Source organism: Notamacropus eugenii, chromosome 2 (genome assembly GCF_028372415.1).
Source record: "Notamacropus eugenii isolate mMacEug1 chromosome 2, mMacEug1.pri_v2, whole genome shotgun sequence".
Taxonomy (NCBI): Eukaryota; Metazoa; Chordata; class Mammalia; order Diprotodontia; family Macropodidae; genus Notamacropus; species Notamacropus eugenii.
In genome coordinates this window covers 512,255,390-512,274,878 of record NC_092873.1, presented here as the reverse complement: position 1 = coordinate 512,274,878, position 19,489 = coordinate 512,255,390, and the positions used below count along the sequence as shown (strand labels likewise).

Sequence of the window (19,489 nt, the reverse complement as noted above, 5' to 3'; positions counted from 1 at the left end):
ACTCTGTCCTCCTTTCCCATCCATTGCATCCCTATGATCCTTCAGGTCTCATCTAAAATCCTACCTTCTACAAGAAGCCTCTTCTGGGCCTACTTCATGCTAATGCCTTCCTTCTGAGATGAACTCCAATGTATCTTGTGTATATCTTGTTTGACAGTTGTTTCCTTCATTAGACTTTTGCCTTTCTTTGTATTTCCAGTGCTTAGGAGTTTCAGACACAAAAGGTGGTCACATGAGTGGGCACTTAGTAAATCCTTACTGTTTCACTAATTAGTAGCTCGTGAATTGGGTTGTCTATAAACAGGTTAGGCTGGAGCTGCTAGGTATCATTATCTTTCTCTTTCCTCCTAATATGGAGCTTGTTTTGACTTTTGCTCAAAGATTTGGTTGCATTAGACATTAGGTTCTGTTATCGCAACAATTCTGCCTGTCAGTGATCATCTCTGGTCCCTCTAGAAACAGCATGTCCTATTAGGTAGGAGGGGGCCCTGAAGCCTGCCTGTAGCCAGATAGGAGGTAGGGAAGCCTAGTCTTGAAGGCAGGTTCAAGAGAGTGAGTGGTGGCTGCTGAGGCAGAGGGCACCACTCTGATCCTAGAGGCACCAGATCTCCCCTGGTTAATCCAAGCACTACCCCTGTACCCCAGCAAACCCACACTCAAGCCCAGGCCTGGCCACTTAGCCCTGCTGTCCTCCTGGGGTTAAATGAGCTAGCCAGCCCTCTAGGGGAGGAGAGCTGCCTTCCACCTGCCATTTTACTGGAAATGACTTTGGCCTCCTCAAATTCTCTCTGATCTGTTGCCTCATAGGAGCCCTGGGAGGTGGGTAGGGCAGAGAAGTTGGTGATATTTTTTCTTGTTGTTAGCACTTGAAAGATGAGGCACCTTGGTCAAAGGGGATGCTCTAAGGATCACACCTCCAGAGCAGAAAAGAACCTCAGAGGTCACCTAGTCCAATCCCTTCATTTCTCTTCCTATTATTTTCTTCTGTTTTTCCTTTTCACTCTCTAACTTGTCCTTCCTCAAAGGTTTATTTTACTTCTGATCACAGCCTCCCTTAATCTGTCCCCCTTTCACCATCTTCTCCCCTTTTCTTGTCCTCTTCCCTTCTTCCCTGCTTGTTAGTGGAGGAAAGCTGGAAGAACTGTCTCTCCTTAGTCTTTAAGAGGTTTATATTATATAGGGTTTCGGAGAAGAGTACCAGCCCATAAAACTTCATAGTGGTAAGATATTTTGTAGAGAGGGTAGTTCCAAGGCAAAATCCATGAAGACATGTATTGGTAAGCATAAATATTCCCATTAGAGGCACCCAAAACATCATCATTAGGTGGATCGAAGACCTGGGTGGGATCCAAGTATTCCCTGTTGTCATTTAGCACATCTGAGGTGAGCCAATATGTAGCCACATCCAGCTAGGTTAAAACAATATTAATCAAGAAAGTTTCCAAATAATATAATAAAATATTTCCCTACAAAAAAATGCCTTCACTTCTTTCAATAAATTCTAAATCTTTAGCAAACTTATTAACCTGACCTTATTAAATAAAACTGCTTTCTCCAGTGTCACCAAAGATCTTTTAATTACCAAATCTAAAGGCTTTTTTCCTCCATCTTCACTCTTTCTTGACTTCTCTGCTATATTTGACTCTGTTTATCCATTTCTATCACCTGGATTCACTCTTCTCTCTAGTTTCTCATGACACTTCTCTCTTCTGATTCTTATCCCAGCTGTCTGACTGATCCTTCTTACTGTCCTTTGCTGTTTCTTCATCCAGGTAATAGCTACTACCCAAGGATATCTCCCAAGGCTCTATCCTGGACCCTCTTCTCTCCTATCTGTACCCTAGCTGACTGAATGAGTTCATCAGTTCCCATGGGTTCAAAATCATCTCCCTGCATATGAATCCCTTCTCTATATATCCAGCTGTAATCTCTCTCCTGAGCACTAGTTTAAGATCATCATCTAAACACTTGGACATTTTGAACTGGATATCCTGCGGGCATCTCAAGTTTCTTTACGTAAATGAAGGTCGATCTAAATAATTGGAGCAATACTAATTCTTCATGGATTGACTGAGCCAATATAATAAAATGATAATACTACCTAAATTAATTTGCTTATCTAGTACCATAACAATCAAAATACTAAAGGCTCACTTATTAGAACTAGAAAAATAATAAAGTTCACCTAGAAGAACAAAAGGTTATGAATTACAAGGGAATTAATTTGAAAAATGGAAAGGAAGGTAGATCTAGCATCTCCAAAACTCAAACTATACTACAAAGCCATAGTGATGAAAATAATTCAGTACTGAATAAGAAATACAGTGGTCCATCCGTTGAATAGATTAGGTATACAATATACACAATCAAATGAGCGTAGTATCTAGTTTTGGATGAGCCAAAAGATCCCAGCTGAGTCATGAACACACTATTTATAAAAACTGTTGGGAAAACCAAACAGTATCCTCGCAGAAACTAGGCATACACAAACAACGTATACCAAGACAAGCTCCAAATGGGTATGTGATTTAGACAAAAAGGATGACATCTCACACCTGTCAAAATTGGTAAAGGTAATAAAAATGGAGAGTGACAAATGTTGCAAAAGCTGTGGGAGAAGCAATATATTAATGCACTGTGTGGAACCGTGAACTGGTTGCCATCCTCAAAAGCAATTGAAACTATGACCAAACAACTACTGAACTTTTGACCAACAGAGGGCACATGATAAAGCACATCAGCCACTTCCAGATAGAGAGCCAATGGATTCAGAGTACAGATTGAGGCAAGCGTTTTTTTTGAACATGGCCATTTTAAGAATGTACTTTGTTACTGTACATGTTTTGAACAGGTTTTATTTTGCTTGCTTTCTCAGTGGGAAGGAGGGAGACACTATAGACCTGAAAATAAAATAAAATTGAATTAAAAACAACAAAAAAGTGTAAGTGATTTACCTCAGATTACACGGCCAGCATATGTTAGAGGAGGGACCAAGGTCAGCTCTATGCTTCAATGTCTATAAGGGTAACTATAAATATATTTGTAACAATAGATTTTCATTTAAACAAAGCCTGTATGACAAATGCAACATGTTAAGATTTGTCCTTTCCTTTGCTTCATTGTAAGTTTGTTTTGTTCTCTGCTGGGCACTTTTTACTTTATTCTTTTTTTCCACCCTTTCTCCCCTCCCCCCAAAAGGCTACAATTTAGTGTGGATGTATTACTATATAAAAAAATATACACATATACATATATACATACATATACTTTCCCTAACAAATTCTGCTCTTGATCTTTGGTTTTATGTTTGTGCATATGTCTTGTTTCCTATCCCTCCTGACTGCTCTACTTTACTTCTCCCCACTATCTTACCCTCCTATTACTTAGCCTAGCCCCCTCCAAGTATTCCTCCCCATCCTCCATTTCCTCTTCTGTAGTCCCTATAACCTATTCTCTCACCCTCTCCTCTAGAGATCGCTCCCTTGTCCTCTCCCCTCTCCCTATCCCCTTACTGTTTTATTTCTTATGAATTTAGAAGACTTTCATACTCTTCTAGATATGTATATATTGTTTCCTCTTAAACCCATTCCTGATGAAAGTAGGTTACCAGAACCACCAGCCCTCCTCCCCCATCTAATTCCTCTGTATTGATTCTTCCTTTTGCACCTCATTTGTATAAAATAATTTTTCTAGCTATTGCAAAAAGATTCTACTTTATAAAGTCATATCATACTCATGTCTAATCCAATTTTTCTTACGAACTACCCAATTACCCTCTAGCTTTACAAACTTCCCAATTGACAGTCTTGGGCATGTATACGTTAGCTTTCTTGCTGGGAGACCCATGCTGCTTTTCCACATAAAATAAAGCTCCCAATGGCTACAGAGAAGATCTAAGTGAATTTTTTCACATCTGAACCAGCTCTCCCAACTCTGACCTCAACAGAGGCAGGTTGTAAAATAGAATCAAACAGAGGGAGGCTTCTGGATCTGAGAGCACCCAGTGGGATCCCCAAACTCAATAATCAGAATTTATGTAGCACTTAGTGGTGGCAAAGTGTTTCATACATATTATATAATTTGCTCTTTACAACCCAGTAAAAGAAGTGATACTTTATGCCCATTTTACAAATAAGGAAACTAAGGCTGGGAGCAGTTAAGTGCCTTTTCTAAGTTCCCAGAGCTAGTTAGTGCCTAAAGCATGTTTTCCTGACTCCAAATCTGATTGCCCTGATGATCAACCCATTCTCCTGGATCCACTCTCCATCTTCAAATTTCAAGACATTGCTTCTTCCAAGTCGTTTAGCTACCTTTCTGAATATTCCACATGTATGTATGTATGTATGTATGTATGTATGTATGTATGTATATGTGTATGTGTGTGTATATCCCAGCCCTTATTTCTCTAGAGTTTCCCCCAACTGACTCCTCTAGCCATAATGAATGGAGGCATAGGGACTTCACATCTCAGACTTCTTCACTACCACATTCCCCTCTCTCTGTGGGATCCCATCTAACATTCTCTCAAAGCACAGGAAAGTTTCTAGCCAGCTGCTCCTTTCTGTTCAGTTGCTATTTCTCATTATCCATAATTAGTTTCCATTGGGGAGCTCATATTAATTAATAGTAATTGCTGATGATAATTTGCATTTAGGGTAAAAGTTCTCTCTTTCTGGGACATTCTTGGCTCCACCTGCTGACAATGTCAGTATCACATCTTTTGCAAGTGACCTGATAAACATAGCTCCTGATGAGAGGGAGAAGGGTAGGGGGCAGATCTTAAGGAATCAAGACCCTACAATTTGGGACCTTGTTTTATATACTCCTGCCCATTCACACATTAATTACCACTGCCATGCCTGATTTTCCAGAAGCTGAGACCAGTCAGGTGAATTGCATGCTGTGTCCCAGCCTTAGAAACAAGGATTGTCTATTAGGAAGGAGAGAATATTCTTTAAGAGAAGAAAGAGGTACAGAACCTGGTACAAATTTCCTACAAGATGATGTCAAAGAACCGAAAGTAAAGGAAGGCTCTGGAACAAGACGTAGACTTTTACCTCAGGATTCAAAGGAGATTATTTATTTCCTTTCCCTCCTCAGAACTCAGGGCCCCCTCCCTCTCTCTAATGAAATTTCTCTGATGCTTCTGTCTCTTGACCCTTCCTCCTCTGTTATACAATTCTATAGCACAATTCTAGCTTTTGCTTTTAAATGGTTTTGTTTTGTAAAACCCCAGGCTCGTATATCTACAGATTACAAATTGGAAAGGACTTCAGAGTCCATTTAGTCCAATACCCTCATTTGAGAGAGGAAGATACTCCTTGTCATATAGGTACTGAAAACAGTATATAAAACATTATGAGAAAAATAAATGAGTCTATAAAATAGAATTATGTAGCTCTACAACATGCCAGAAAACTCTTGTCTGGCTATCTAATGAGCTCTCATGTATTTTAATTCCAATATAGGTGATTAGTCAGGGAATTTCCTAAACAACTCTATGGGTTTATAGGGAGGGGAGGCTTTGTTTAGGATTTTAATGGTATCTATCACTAACTTCTATAGGATCTATTCTTTAGTGACTGCCACCTTTGGTGCTGGCCTGTCAAAGTGAGCCAAGAGAACATTCCCTGAAGGATTATATTCAGCTTTGCTAGGTAGGTTATTCTCAATTGTAACTCCTTTGCCTTCCAGAATATCATATTCCAAATCCTCTGCTCCTTTAATATGGAAGCTGCCAAATTTTGTGTGATCTTGACTGTGGCTCCAGAATTGTTTCTATCTGGAAGTTTGCAATATTTTCTCCTTGACCTGGCATCACTTGAATTTGTCTATAAAATTCCTGGGAGTTTTCATTTTGTAATCTTTTTTGGGAGGTGATTGGTAGATTCTTCCCATTTCTATTTTACCCTCTGAAACTAAGATATGATGAGGTAAATGATTTTAGAATGGTACAGACTTACATGAAATGGTGAAGAGGGAAGTGAACAGAAGCAAGAGAACCTTGTATACAATAACAACAATATTGTATTAAAAATGGCTTTGAGTGGCTAATACATAAGTTAAAAATAAAGGATACATGAAGATGAGCAATATCTACATCCAGATAAAGAACTGATAAATAGAAGTATGGATAGAATAACTTTACATACATATATATTTGTGTATTATGAGAGCTCTCTTTAGGATAGGGCTTTATAATTTATAATTTCTTCAAATCTGCTGTGTAGTCTTTTTGTAATCATGACTTTCCGATAGTCTAATAATTCTTAAATTATATCTCTCTTTTCCTTTTCTTCTTGTCTACTTTCCAGGTTCACTGTTTTCCGGATGAGGTATTTCACAATTTCTTCTATTTTTCATTCTTTTGACTTTGTCTTATTATTTCTTAAGGTCTTGCGGAGTCACTAATTTCCACGCATTCAGTTCTAATTTTAAGGAATTCTTTTCTTTGGTGAGTTTTTGTACCTTTTCCCCCCATTTGGCCAACTCTGCTTCTGTTCTTTTGTTCAGTATTTTTTATGCTTCTTTTACCAAGTTCTCTTTTAATGATTTTCTTGAATCACTCTCATTTCTTTTCCACATTTTCCCCTCTGCCACTCTTTAACTCTTTAACTCTTCCAGGAATTCTTGCCAGGCTTGCGTCCAATTCACATTATTTCTTTGAAGCTTTGCTTGTATGTGTTGTCTTTTTCTGGGCTTGTGTCTTTGTCTTCCCAGCCACCATAGTAGCTTTCATGAGTAGGTTCTTTGTGTTTGCTCATTTTTCTAGTCTATTACTTGTCTTTGAACTTTATGTTACAATTGAGCTCTGTTCACAGTGGGAAGGCACTGTCCTAAGCTTTAGGCTTTTACTTATTCATTCATTAATCTATTTGTTTCTTTACCTAATTTTTCCTCTTTAATCCTTTCATTTCTTAAAAATTTATGGAATAAAAGAAGCATGTCCATAACAGAGTACAATTTAAAAAAAGATGATTATATAAGAAACTGCAAATCCACCATATGCAATTTTCTATTTCTTTTGCCTCTTTTAGTATCCCCCGGTGCTTAGCACAGTATCTGGCACACAAGCGCTTACTAGAGGTTTATCCAGTCATTATTGGTTCAAAACCAAAAACAGATCTGAAAATTTGGAGAAATATTATTTATAAGAAAGTTAAACCAGTACAAAATGAATGAAAATACAGCAAAAATTAATTTACTTAAGTACCTAACCAATTAACATACCAAATGATTATTTCTAGATTGAGTTCAATAACAATAAAATTCATCTGGAGTCACAAATGGTCAAGAATATCAAGTAAAATGAAAAAAAAAGTGTGAAAGTGACCTAGCAGGACAGATCTCAAACTATATTATAAATCAGTAATCATCATGGCTATCTGATACCAACTAAAAAGGTAGAGATATTGATTTGAGAAACAAATCAGACATACAACACTCCAAAAGCCCATAAACCTAATAGTTAGGTATTCCATGAACCCAGGCATCAACTTCTGTAATAAAGATACAGTAATTGAGAAAAAATTAACTAAATTTTTTATTTCATTTTCCCCTTTCATCTTCCTCCTCTCATTGAAAAAAATAAAAACAAACCGCTTGTAACAAATATGCATAATCGAACAAGACAAGTTCCCACACTTGGCCATGTCCATAAATGTACATTCCATTCTGTATCCTGAGCCCCAAAAGGACTGGGTATAAGCCATTACCACATACCATATAATGAGATGAACTCAAAAAAGGATATATGATTTACATACAAAATATCACATCATAATTAAAGCAGAGGGGAGAAATTACCACGTGTATCTAGGAATTTGGGAAGAGTTTATAACCAAACCAGGGACAAAAAGTATTGCAGAAGATGAAATGGGCTATTCTGATCATATAAAGTTTGAAAAAATATTTGCTCAAGCAAAATCAATTGATCTAAGGCTTGAATGGAAGCAGTTAATAGAGAACAATCTTTGTAGCAAGTTTCTTAGATAAATAACTTCATTTCCAAGAAATATAAGGAATTGATTTAAATGTATAAGAATGAATCTATCACCCAACTGATAAATGGTCAAAGTATATGAATTGGCAGTTTTCAAAAGAAGTCCAAGTTATCAGTGACTATTGTAGGGGGGGGAGGGGATGATCTCAACTTCTAACAATTGGAAATACAAATAATTATATTTGTATGACATTATTCTAAATTAGATTTCTATAATATTATTCTAAATAATTAGAAATACAAATTAAAGAACAGTCATGAAATTGATAAATTTATCCAAAAAATACAATGTTGGAGGGGGTGTGGAAAAACCAGCACATTAATACCCAATTGATGGTATTTGAATTGGTCCCATTATTTTGTAAAGTCATAGGGAAATTTGAAATATGTCCCTAGATTAACTAAACTATGCATGCTTTTGGACAATTTATCATGATGTCTGTAGTCATCACTCTCACTATATCGCTAGGTCTAATGTTTACAGAGATCGAAGAAAGCAGAAGGACCCATATGTACAAACATATTCATAACATTTTTTGTGGTGGCAAAGAGCTAGAATTTATGGGGACACCCATCAATTGGGGAATGACTGAATATACTGTGGAGGTATACATATCTATGTATACCTCACATATACAAAGTAAACAATATATTAAAAATAATTTATTAATCAGTCACTATGTCAGGCACTATACTAAGTACTGGGGATACGAAAGACAAAAACAGTCTATGCTCTCAAAAAGCTTACATTCTAATGAAAGAAGATACCAAGTAGAAGGAATTTAAAAAGCAGGTAGTGAGTCAGTAAGATGCCTACTAGGATAATGGTAGAAGAAAATAAGAGACTGACTTGGGAGAAGAATGAAGAATGGCTGGTCCAGGTCCCTCCTCAATGTAGAAGTTCTGGGAGGAACTAACCAATGGAAAGGGCCTGGGAGACAGAAGAACTTCAAGAATAAGAAGGTACCAGCGTGAGGGGAACTTTTGAAGTCATAAGGCAGATGGAGTACAGAGAGTTAAGAGGAGAAATAATGGAGGTTTCAATGGGAGAAGAGGACCAAAGTGGCAGAGAACTTTTAGCATGAGAAGGCCACAAGAACTAAGAGAACTTCCAGAGTGAGGAGGCAGCAGAGGCAAGGTGGTCAAGTCTACGGAAGGATAATCAGAGTCAAGAAAAGATTGGACAGAGGGCTACCCTGAGGTTTCCCCAAAATGGAGATTTAGGGAAGGAAATTACAATTGGTAGAAGGGGACCACTGGAGTGGAAACAGGAAATTCTACAAAGGAAAGTTAACAAGCCATTTTGATGTAAATGAAGATTCTATGAGGGGCGATAAAATGAAATAAGACAGAAAAGGGAATTGGAAGAATGATTGTAGACATAATCATAGACCAAAGAGAGAGTGAATTTTGTTTTACAGACATGAGAAGATAGTGAAGATTCTTGAGCAAAGAAGTGTTATGGATTGGAGAGGGAAAAGACTTGAGGCAGGGAGTTCCTTTGGAAAGCTATTGAAAATGCTCCCCCTGTCTCAATCAAGAGGTGAAGGGCTCAGGATACAGAAAGGAATGTACATTTTTGGGAACTTGTCTTGTTCAATTCCTCATATTTGGTACAAGGGGCTTGTTTTATTTCTTTCAATGAGAGGAGGAGGATGAAGGGGGAAAATGAAATAAAAAATTTAGTTAAAAAAGCTATTTCAGTATTCTTTGCAAAGGGCAATGAGGCTTTCAACTAAAAATAGTAGTTTAAGGAAAAGGGAGAAGGAAGAGCCAAATGATCATTTTAGCTCTTTTTGTTTCCTCTTTCCTTTTACATGTGCAGAAATACATATATTTATTGGCATATCCATTCATACATCAAACATTTAAGATCTTTTGAAGGCCAACTATTTGTAAGAACTTCTGGATAGCTAGTGCATTTCCACAGGAAATCAAATACACAAGAGACCAGACACCCTTTGCGCTCTGATTCTATAGGTACTCCTGGCTGAAGAGGATCTCCCTGATGTAATCCAGCTGCCCCCACAGTAATACCAGTTCATGTGATGTGTTTCTATAGGGACACTTTTCTTAGTTAATTAGAATTCTTGAGGGCAGGGATGGTTCCCCTATGTTCTTCTACCTTCAGTGCTTAGCTCAGTTCCTGGTACATAAGTAGACGTTTTATGAATATTTATTAACTGAATTATTAATACTGATTATTTGATTGATTCACAGTACTGGTTTGAAAAAGTATCTTCAAAGCCCCTCCAGGAAGTTGTTTGATAATCCTGACACCACAGGTCTCCCTCCTGTCCCTGAATGGTCATTGGGAGCCCTCATCTATGGCAAGACTGTAATTATAGGGATAATTATTTGAATGTCTCACGAACCATTACCCAAATGAGTAGAGTTTAAAAGAATAACACCCTACCCCAGACACCAACCTCCCTGTCCTATAGGGCAAAGCTATGTGGGAACATCTTTGTAAAGACCTGAAGGAGACATTCTCAAGAGAATCTTCTAGTGAAATCAAGCAGTGAGGGGAAGACTCAACAATGCTCACAGCTTGTGCTTTTCTATAGGTCCCTCTGACTCGAGTCTTTTCTTCTCCTCAAGAAAACAAGAACATAAATATTAATGAAAAGCATCATCTTCTTTTCCCAGGCAGGAATTGGGGTCCTAGGGAATTCCTTTCTTACTTTTCTCTTCATTTGCATGTATCTCAGTGGACGGTCTGAGACCCATAGATACTATTCTCATCCAGCTCATCTTGGCCAACTGCTGGGTACTTCTCTCTAAAGAGGTCCCTCAGATAATGGCAATTTTGGGTCTGAAGAATTTCCTTGATGACATTGGCTGTAAAATCATCTTCTGCCTTCAGGGAGTAACCCAGGATCTTTCCCTCACCATGACTTGCCTCCTGAGTGTCTTTCAGGCCATCACCATAACTCCTAGCAGTTTCAGTTCAGTAGGGCTTAAAGCCAGAACTCTAGGGTACATAATTCCCTCCAGTCTCTTTTCTTGGACTTTGCACTGATACTTAATATAAATTTTGGACTTTAATAAGGGCCAAGCTTGAATTAAGAAGAGTCTGAACCTAATAGTCTCCCTTGTTAAGTAAACTCCGAAAATGCCTTTTGTCAGAAAAGCAGATAGGATTGACTTAGTAACTTCCTTAGGAGATCCTCTCTCCTGACATTTTAGTGATAAGGAACACACACACACACACACACACACACACACACACACACACACACACACACACACACACACACACACACACACACACACACACACACACACACACACACTTGTCCTGGGTTGTAATTTCAATGGAACCTTTGTTAAAGGTACCCTTTCTTGTGTCAGCTATTTCAAGTACCTGTTTAGGACAGGAAACCTGCTACTTCTTCTTGTGTGGGATAAAAAGACCCTTAATTTTAAATAAATGAAGAGACTTCTCAATAAGAACGGAAAAATTATTTATTACAATTCTCGCAAGAAAGGGATATCCTTCCACCAGGTTGGGGAATCTGATGGAAGGAGGCAACTTACAGAAATTGAAGCACAATTTTTATACCCTAGCGCAAAGAATCCCACCTCCCCACTATCCCACCTCTCCATTGGCTGGGAGGCGGGCTCACAATCTAAGCTGGAAAAACTAGACAAACCCCAGGAAATCTTCACCTATCCAACACAATTGCCTCATCTAATATCTAAATTAACTGCTGATGTGGCTTTAGAAATGAGGGGAGGGGGAGAAGCAGGAGCTGGTAGCATTGATGTGGCAACAAATAAAGGGGAGATCTGAGTAACTTCCAAGTTTTGGCTATAGCCCATAGCACTTTCACAAAAAAAGCTGGTAGCTGGGAAGGGCAAGGCAGGGGGTGAGGGTGGGGGAACTATAGGAATAAAGCAAAGTTAATCAATACGTTGACAAATTACAAGGGGACTATCCCATGTTAGAAGTACAGATACAGAGATTCAAGATACAAAGGTAGATCAATGAATTATCCATTCAGAGATTCCATCTCATCTGGGAAGGGACATCATCTGATGCAGTTTTCTGATCTAGATGCTCCTTCAGGCCGTGTTCAGCACAACATCTCTGCATCTTCTTCCCTTTATCTTCCTGTAGAAATCCAGATGTCCACTCTCCTACAAAACTGACCTTAATACCATTTTAGATGACCATTCTTAAGCTTTATACACTCTTCTCCCTACAAAACCAAAATTGGGACTTTGGCCAGTTGTCATGTTTAAGAAATCCACATTAGAACCCAGTATTTACATCTTACATTCAGATCTTTTAAAGCATTTACAACATAGGCCACAAACCCTTTTTCTTTTAATCAACTGAGACAAAATAATGATTACCTATGTATGCTAACCTCACAAGCTTATTAACCTGATGGTCTCCATGCTATTACTAGAAATTAAAAGACCCCAATTTATTGTTGTTGTTCTAAAGTCCTAAGCCTGACAGCTTAACTTTAGACTTAACCTCAGATGTTCCCCTACCAACAATCTGTTATTTAATAAATCTGATATTAAACTTACAAAACTCTTGATTGTAGGAAATTGCCACTAAGAGTAGGGACATTGCAGAGAAGCAATATCTCCCTAACTTCATGTCAATTCCAGGTAGGAGCAGATTGTCAGCTGGCATTCAGCCAGGCTTAAAGTCTGCCAGGTGTCAGTGGGGAAACTGAGTCAGGAGAATCCTACCTCAGACCAGGCTGAACAGTCGCTCTTACAACTTTATCATGAGATCACCTCTTGCAGTTCATACCAGCATCTCACAGGCTTACTGACATCATGGATCAGAGGCTCAGACTGCCTTTCTTGCTATCCATACCTGGAGTTAGACTCAGAAGAACAGTCAGTTAATAGTCCCGTAGCATCTTAAAAGAACAAGTTCCAATAACCAGGTTTCAAATATGATTATAATTTCACATTGGCTAAGGAACATCTTTTGAAGCAAGTCTTAAATCTTGCATATCTTTCTACACATGTTCTTGTTCCTTACAGATTTACATCTGCTTCCCAAGCTTTTCTATACCTTTATAACCCTGCTTGGTCTAAGAGAATGAGCTACACATATGACAAATTCAAACACTAATTTCAGCTTATGTTCATGAAATGGATTTGAAACAAAACAGAAACATTTAACTTTTCCATAAATGTCAAATTTTACCAGAAACTACCTGCCTCTAAGAAACTTAAACTAAAATTCTTTTCCCTAACCTAAAAATGTCTCTGATTTTAGTCTCAGTAATTAATTCAGTCAATTGTTTTAATGCTAATTGCCTTACATCACTTTGTAGCATGTAAAATTCTTATCCTAAATTGGGACCTTTGTCCATTACCCCCAAAGAGTTATAGTCCCATTTGTCTGAAAGGGCCCTGGAAAACCTTACCTTGTGCCACTTGTACTAACTCTCTAGAGGCCCATAGAAGCATATCACTATGCCCTGTTAATCCAATTCTCCAGGTTACTGGCCACTCCCGTCAAGACCACACTGGAAACTCCTAAAATGCCTGGAACCACCTGGGACTCCTTCCTCAGTCCCTCTATCACAATGGGGAACTGAGCCAGAAGGATCCCATCCCAGGCTGAGGACACAATTGTCCCCTGAGGCTTGTACATTAGATAATAGATTTTACTTAATCAAAAATTTTACCAGGACTAACCTCTTAAATTTTAAATTTGTCCTAAAAGCCAATCACTAGAGATTATTTATCACCAAAACAAATTCCTAATTTAGGAATTCCGTATACAAACAATTTGCACTTCACATAGAGATTACAACTTTAACAAAGTGAAGGGCCACTCTTGGGTGCTCATTTTAGACTCTTAGATCTTAGAGGCAACCTTGATGGGGCTGGGATCACTCCTTTCCTTCACAATAAGAAATAGTTAACATCTCTCCTCTGCGTATCTCCAGTTCAAATTAGATCTTAAGAAGTTCTTCTGTAATGACTGGACTTCCAAATAAAAGGGGGGGATGGGACCAGGAAGCTTTCCTAACATTTTTCAGAGAGCTACCTGGAACCATAAAATTCCTGGTCTCCCTTCTTATAACAGATTAGCTTACAAATATAAATTTGATAGGTAAACCTTTCAAAAACCATACAAAAGATTTTATAAAGCATTTCTTAACACAAATATTCTCCTCTTTTAAAGAACAGTTTACAGTTTGTCACAAAACCCTCATCAACCTAATTGAAAAAAATTACAAGACCTAAAACCCAAGGTCTTTTCACATTTAGCCATGAGCTTCCTTTTACATACTTTTGTAAATGCTTTATTCATAGCAAAACCAATTTTAGTTAAAACTTCTTTCAACAACAGAAATGAACTTTTTAATCTACTTGATCCATCCTTAGATGGAACAGGCTTAAGAATCACAAACCAATTCATTATTAATTTAACAATGCAATTTCTAAACGCCAAATAACAATATCTTTCTGCTTGATCCTGATAGGAAGGGTATTCTCAGATGCTGCCTATTATTTCTTCAGGACAGATTTTAACTTGAAACCATATCAAACCTAGATTTATATTAAAAAAACAAACAAACACCATTTTAACCCTCTTCTTTTACTCCCTTAAAGAGCTAAAGAGCCCTCTTCCTTCTCCCCTCCCCTCCAAAGTCCAGCAGATCAGCTCTCAGGAGTCTCACTCCAACCTTTAAATCATATGGGAAGCTGGGGGGTAACTTTCCCGTTGTCCACGTAGCCTAAGCACATGGACAGAGTTAATACTTCTGAATACTTCTGAAAGAAATCTCATCAAAATTCTAAAGTGTATTTGCAATTTTTACACATATAGACTTTTGGTAGCAAATATATTTATCCAATTTAAACATAAATTACAAATTTTAGCTTTTAGATCTCATTAAATCAAAACTCAACTTTTCACTCCAGACTACCTGTCTTTTACTCTGCTAATTTCCATTACTGATCCTTCTTCAGGTTAAGGTAGAGAATTGCCTGCCACTCTCGTATAATTAAAAAAAAACCTCCTTACCCAGGCAAAAGGGCCTAAATAATTTAATAATACTTACAAATCACAGCAAACAATTTTTAAATCCAATAACTTTCCATAACTTTTGTCTGTTGGTTTCCTAATCAAGCTAAGCATTTTCTTAAGTGGGAAAAGGAAGGAGGGAGCACAAAGTCTAAACACATCCCACCCATGTTCCTCCCTTCCTTTTGTATTTTAAAGGAACCAAATACTTACTACCTCTTCCTTAGAAAGAAACTTAGAGTTAAAAACCTAACCACTTATTTTAACTTCATAATTTAACTATAGAGCCACTATGCAAGTACTCTGCAAAGTACCATAAATCTTCCTTTTCAACTTCAAAAACTGGCCAGGCATTGGTAACAAATTGTAGTTTAATGTTCTTGGGTTTGGGGATAGCATTCCTAATGCCAGTTATAATTAACTCTCTCAAGTCCTGCATATGGATTCTATGGGCTTTATTATTATGGTCCCACCAGGGGTCCTGAGTTGGGTAGTTCTTAAGAATCAGCTGGTCAGGTGGCACCACCCCAGCCGCAGGTGGGTGCAGGCATTCCCATTCTATCATAGCAGCCCTTCTTATCATGTCTGTTTCTTCCTGAGAGAACAGGATATTTAAGACATTTATTGATTCACTCCAAGTATACATTTATTAGGTCCCCCAAAACTGATCTAGTTGCTCTGATAAGCCCTGTGGGTCTGCCATTAGGGCTTTTATTTCTTTCTTAAAATTTCTCACCTCAGCTGCACTGACAGGTGCATTGACATAAATCAAGCCTCCTTGAGCTGACCTGACCTCTCCTAAAGAAAATAACTCAGTGGATGTTTTTTGGTTTCATTTTCAAGGGTAAATTTTCCCGATCTTTTGAAAGTTGTCCCAATTCTCTAAACAGAGAACCATGTAGCTCACTAGAACTATGTAAGTCCTTCTCCCCTTTTTAGGTTGGGGGGGGGGGAAGTGGAGTCACCAAGCCCTCTGCATAAGGAGGAGGGAATGAGCGGAGCGGATCCTTTCCTCTCTTCACCCCCACCCCCCCTTTTACCCTTTCAATACCATCTGCTGGGCTTCTGGCATCCAAAGGGCAGTAGAAGTGCCTTTCTCTGAATTAAAGGAGTTTTTAGCATTTACATACAGATTCAACTTTTGGCATACCCAATCTTCTAAAGACCATATTTGGGCCGTAGTATTCCTCCTAAATCTGCTTCACCCCAGATAAAACAACACTATCTTATCATTTTTCTTTTATCTTTTCCCCTTATATTTTGGTTACTTCATTCCAATTCTGAAGTCTATTCCCCAAGGGGCTATTTACCGGTGTATCAATATCATTCAATTTTTTTTTTCTCCCTGAAGTGACAGACTTAGACTGCTCTTTTCCCATTATGGGCTTAGCAAGTCCCACTCAAGAGCTTAGAAGGTTTTTTCTTTCTCTTAAGACAAAAACCTGGCAGGAGAGGTCACCCTAACTCCCAACAGTCCCTGGGAAGCCCCTCTCAGCCGACTCCTTGCACTGAGGTTTTCCTAAATCCTTTTCCTAAACCCCATAAATTTAGATGGAAGTCGAGTCAGAGACTCAACAAATAAACCTCCAGATCCCTGAGTGCTTACCTCCGGACTATGCACGCACAACTTTCAACAACCGTCTCATCCAGGAGTTTGCTTTTACTTCACTTGTTTGGAGCCTCTACCTTTTTATAGTCAATTTTCTTTTACCTTTTTATATTCAATTTTCTGTTCCTCTGAGTACCTCTTTTCCTCTGGAGTTTTTGCCCCCTCAGAGCAGGAATTCTTCTCCCTTAGCTCAGGAACTATCAGAGAAAGCTTTCCGACAGGCACCTGCCCCTGATCCAAATGGGAAGGAGTTGCCACTAGAGGGCATTCCCGGCCAATGCACCAAAACTGTGTGGGATAAAAAGACCTTTACTCAAAATTTTAAATAAATGAAGAGGCTTCTCAATAAGAGAAGAAAAATGATTTATTACAATTCTTGCGAGAAAGGGATGTCCTTCCACCAGGTTGGGGAATCTGATGGAAAGAGGCAACTTACAGAAATTGAAGCACAATTTTTATACCCTAACACAGAGAATCCCACCTCCCCACTGGCTGGGAGGCGGGCTCAAAATCTAAGCATGAAAAACTAGACAAACCCCAGGAAATCTTCACCCATCCCAACACAATTACCTCATCTAATATCTAATTTAACTGCTGGTGTGACTTTAGAAAAGAGGGGAGGGGGAGAAGCAGGAGCTGGTAGCATTGATGTGGCAACAAATAAAGGGGAGATCTGAGTAACTTCCAAGTTTTGGCTACAGCCCACAGCACTTTCACAAAGAAAGCTGGTAGCTGGTAAGGGGTGGGGGGAAGCGGGGACCAACGGACTGTCCACAAGCTCTAGATACCTGAAACTCAGGTATCCAGGGAGAGAGGCCTTATGGAAGAGAAATTTTATTTAGAAAATCTAATATTCCCCATATTTTTATTATGAAAAGTCTTCACAATCTCCTCATCTCACTCATCCTCATCTTATGTCACAGAGACATATGTTACAGAAAAGAAGTTTACACAGCTTGGAATGGCAAGGCCCAACCAACACTACTTTGTTAACTGTCTTGTCTTACTAAATTTATGATTTGTTCAACTAAAAGAGTTCCTTTCTCATGGTAAAATGTATATAAGCCAGAAGATTTCTGTATTGGGTAGCCAGAACATTTTTCTGACTCCATAATGCATTATGTTCCCAATTTCTTTAATAGGGAATTGATTAATTAATTAATTAAATCATAAATTGTCTATCAATTGAATTGATTCCCAAAAGGAACTATTTGCTTCACGAGGATTTCTGCCTCAGTGTGAGTGACAGATTGTTACGGTTGTTTTACATGACATTCTTATGTATAAAGTTGTATACGGTTTCTTAGGAACATTCATGTCTTTGAAAAATTTTATTTTTGTATTTTGTTTTATTATCATTAAATCCCTCTACTCTGTAGACCTCACCCTCTCTGTACCATGCTATTTTGTTCATTTTTATTTTATCTATCCCTACCATGAACCTCACCACCAATGAGCAAATTTTTTTTAAACTCTGAAAACCAATACTTTAAATACTTAAATACGTAGTCTAGCAAAACAAATTCCCATACTGGTTACATCTAAAAATACTGCATGTTAAATTCCTCACCTCTTTGATAAGATAATGTTTGCATATATAACCACAAGGCGGCAGGATGAACTACTACTCTTACCCATTCAACAAGAAAACTCCATTTGGGATTCACAACTCCTTCCTACCCCCAGGTGCCACCCGGCTCTGTAGATGTGTGCTCCAACTCACTGGAGCAGGAAGTGTCAAAGTTTCCAAAGGTTCTCAAGGTGGGTAAGCTTCTGTCTCTCACCTTCACCTCTCTACACTCACTGTCTCATCAGTCTTGGTGCTAGGTAACTGAGGTGGATTACTCATCCAAATTAACTCTCCAATCCAAACTAACTCTCCAATCCAAACTCATTGGTCATTTTGTTCCTCCTAGCTGAACATTCTGTATTTGTTAAGTAGGGGAGAGAGACACCAGGGTGGCCCCCCTCAACCCTGGGATTCTCTCCCCAGAGAGACCCTGGGGTCTTGAGTGCCTGTGCATTCCTCTTAACCACTCACTCTCTTCCCAGAGAGACCCCTAGTCTGGGGTGCCTGCATTCAAGTGAGTTCTCCCCCCTTAACCCTGGGACTCTCTCCTCAAAGAACCCTATGGTCTCAGGTGCCTATGCAGTCCTCAACCCCAGACTGCCCTGTCCTTGAAGAGGAGAACCCTGGGATCTGGGGTGCCTAGAGCAAAGTTGTATTACCAAGCACCCTAGCATACTCAGGGTGGCCTGCTAGCACAGGTTCTTTGTTCTGCTTTGCTAAAGGAAAGCAACTTTTAAGGGGTCAACTATCTTACTTGATAAGAAAGAAGTGAATATAAGCAGAGAAATTAGCACAGAGATTCAAGACAGGGCTCATACTATCTGAATTAAGTAATACAACCACCTACATACACCACCAGGATCAGGAGAGCACTAACCTCTGACAAACAGCTACTCAGAGTCCCCTCCAGAAAATCAAAAGTTCCTTTCATAAGCAAGCCCCCAAAGCAAAATGCCAACCTCCCACTATATGTAGTTTTCAACTAATAGGCTCAGAGCCAGAAGGTATCACAACCCACAGAACTCAGTACAGCTGTGAATCACCCTTCAGATGTTTTCAATTTAGCCTGAGCCTAGGAAACTAAACTCCAAAAAGAAAACAACAAAAATCCCACTGCTTGCTCTTACACTCCACCCCTCCAGGATCCTGGCCTTGACAATCTAACACTTAGCCCTTACAATCTACACAGGTGAACAAGAGATGGTTATGGCCATGGATCCTGGAACAAATAGAAGAATTAACATCTTTTAAGAAACATCTATCAGATCAACATAATTCTGATAACGATAC

General features: G+C 38.7%; 1 long non-coding RNA gene across 2 annotated transcripts; it reads right to left on the bottom strand.

Annotated features, from left to right (window-relative positions):
- Nucleotides 1-11,452: 11,452 nt before the first annotated feature.
- LOC140530139 (uncharacterized) lies at nt 11,453-19,229 on the bottom strand. Of its 2 annotated transcripts, XR_011975812.1 has the most exons (4): nt 19,077-19,188; nt 16,627-16,917; nt 12,716-12,845; nt 11,453-12,207 (listed from the first exon to the last, which is right to left on the bottom strand). It is a non-coding gene; the product is annotated as an uncharacterized lncRNA (long non-coding RNA). The 2 variants fall into 2 exon arrangements; XR_011975813.1 differs by lacking the exon at nt 12,716-12,845 and having other exon boundaries at nt 19,077-19,229.
- Nucleotides 19,230-19,489: the final 260 nt, after the last annotated feature.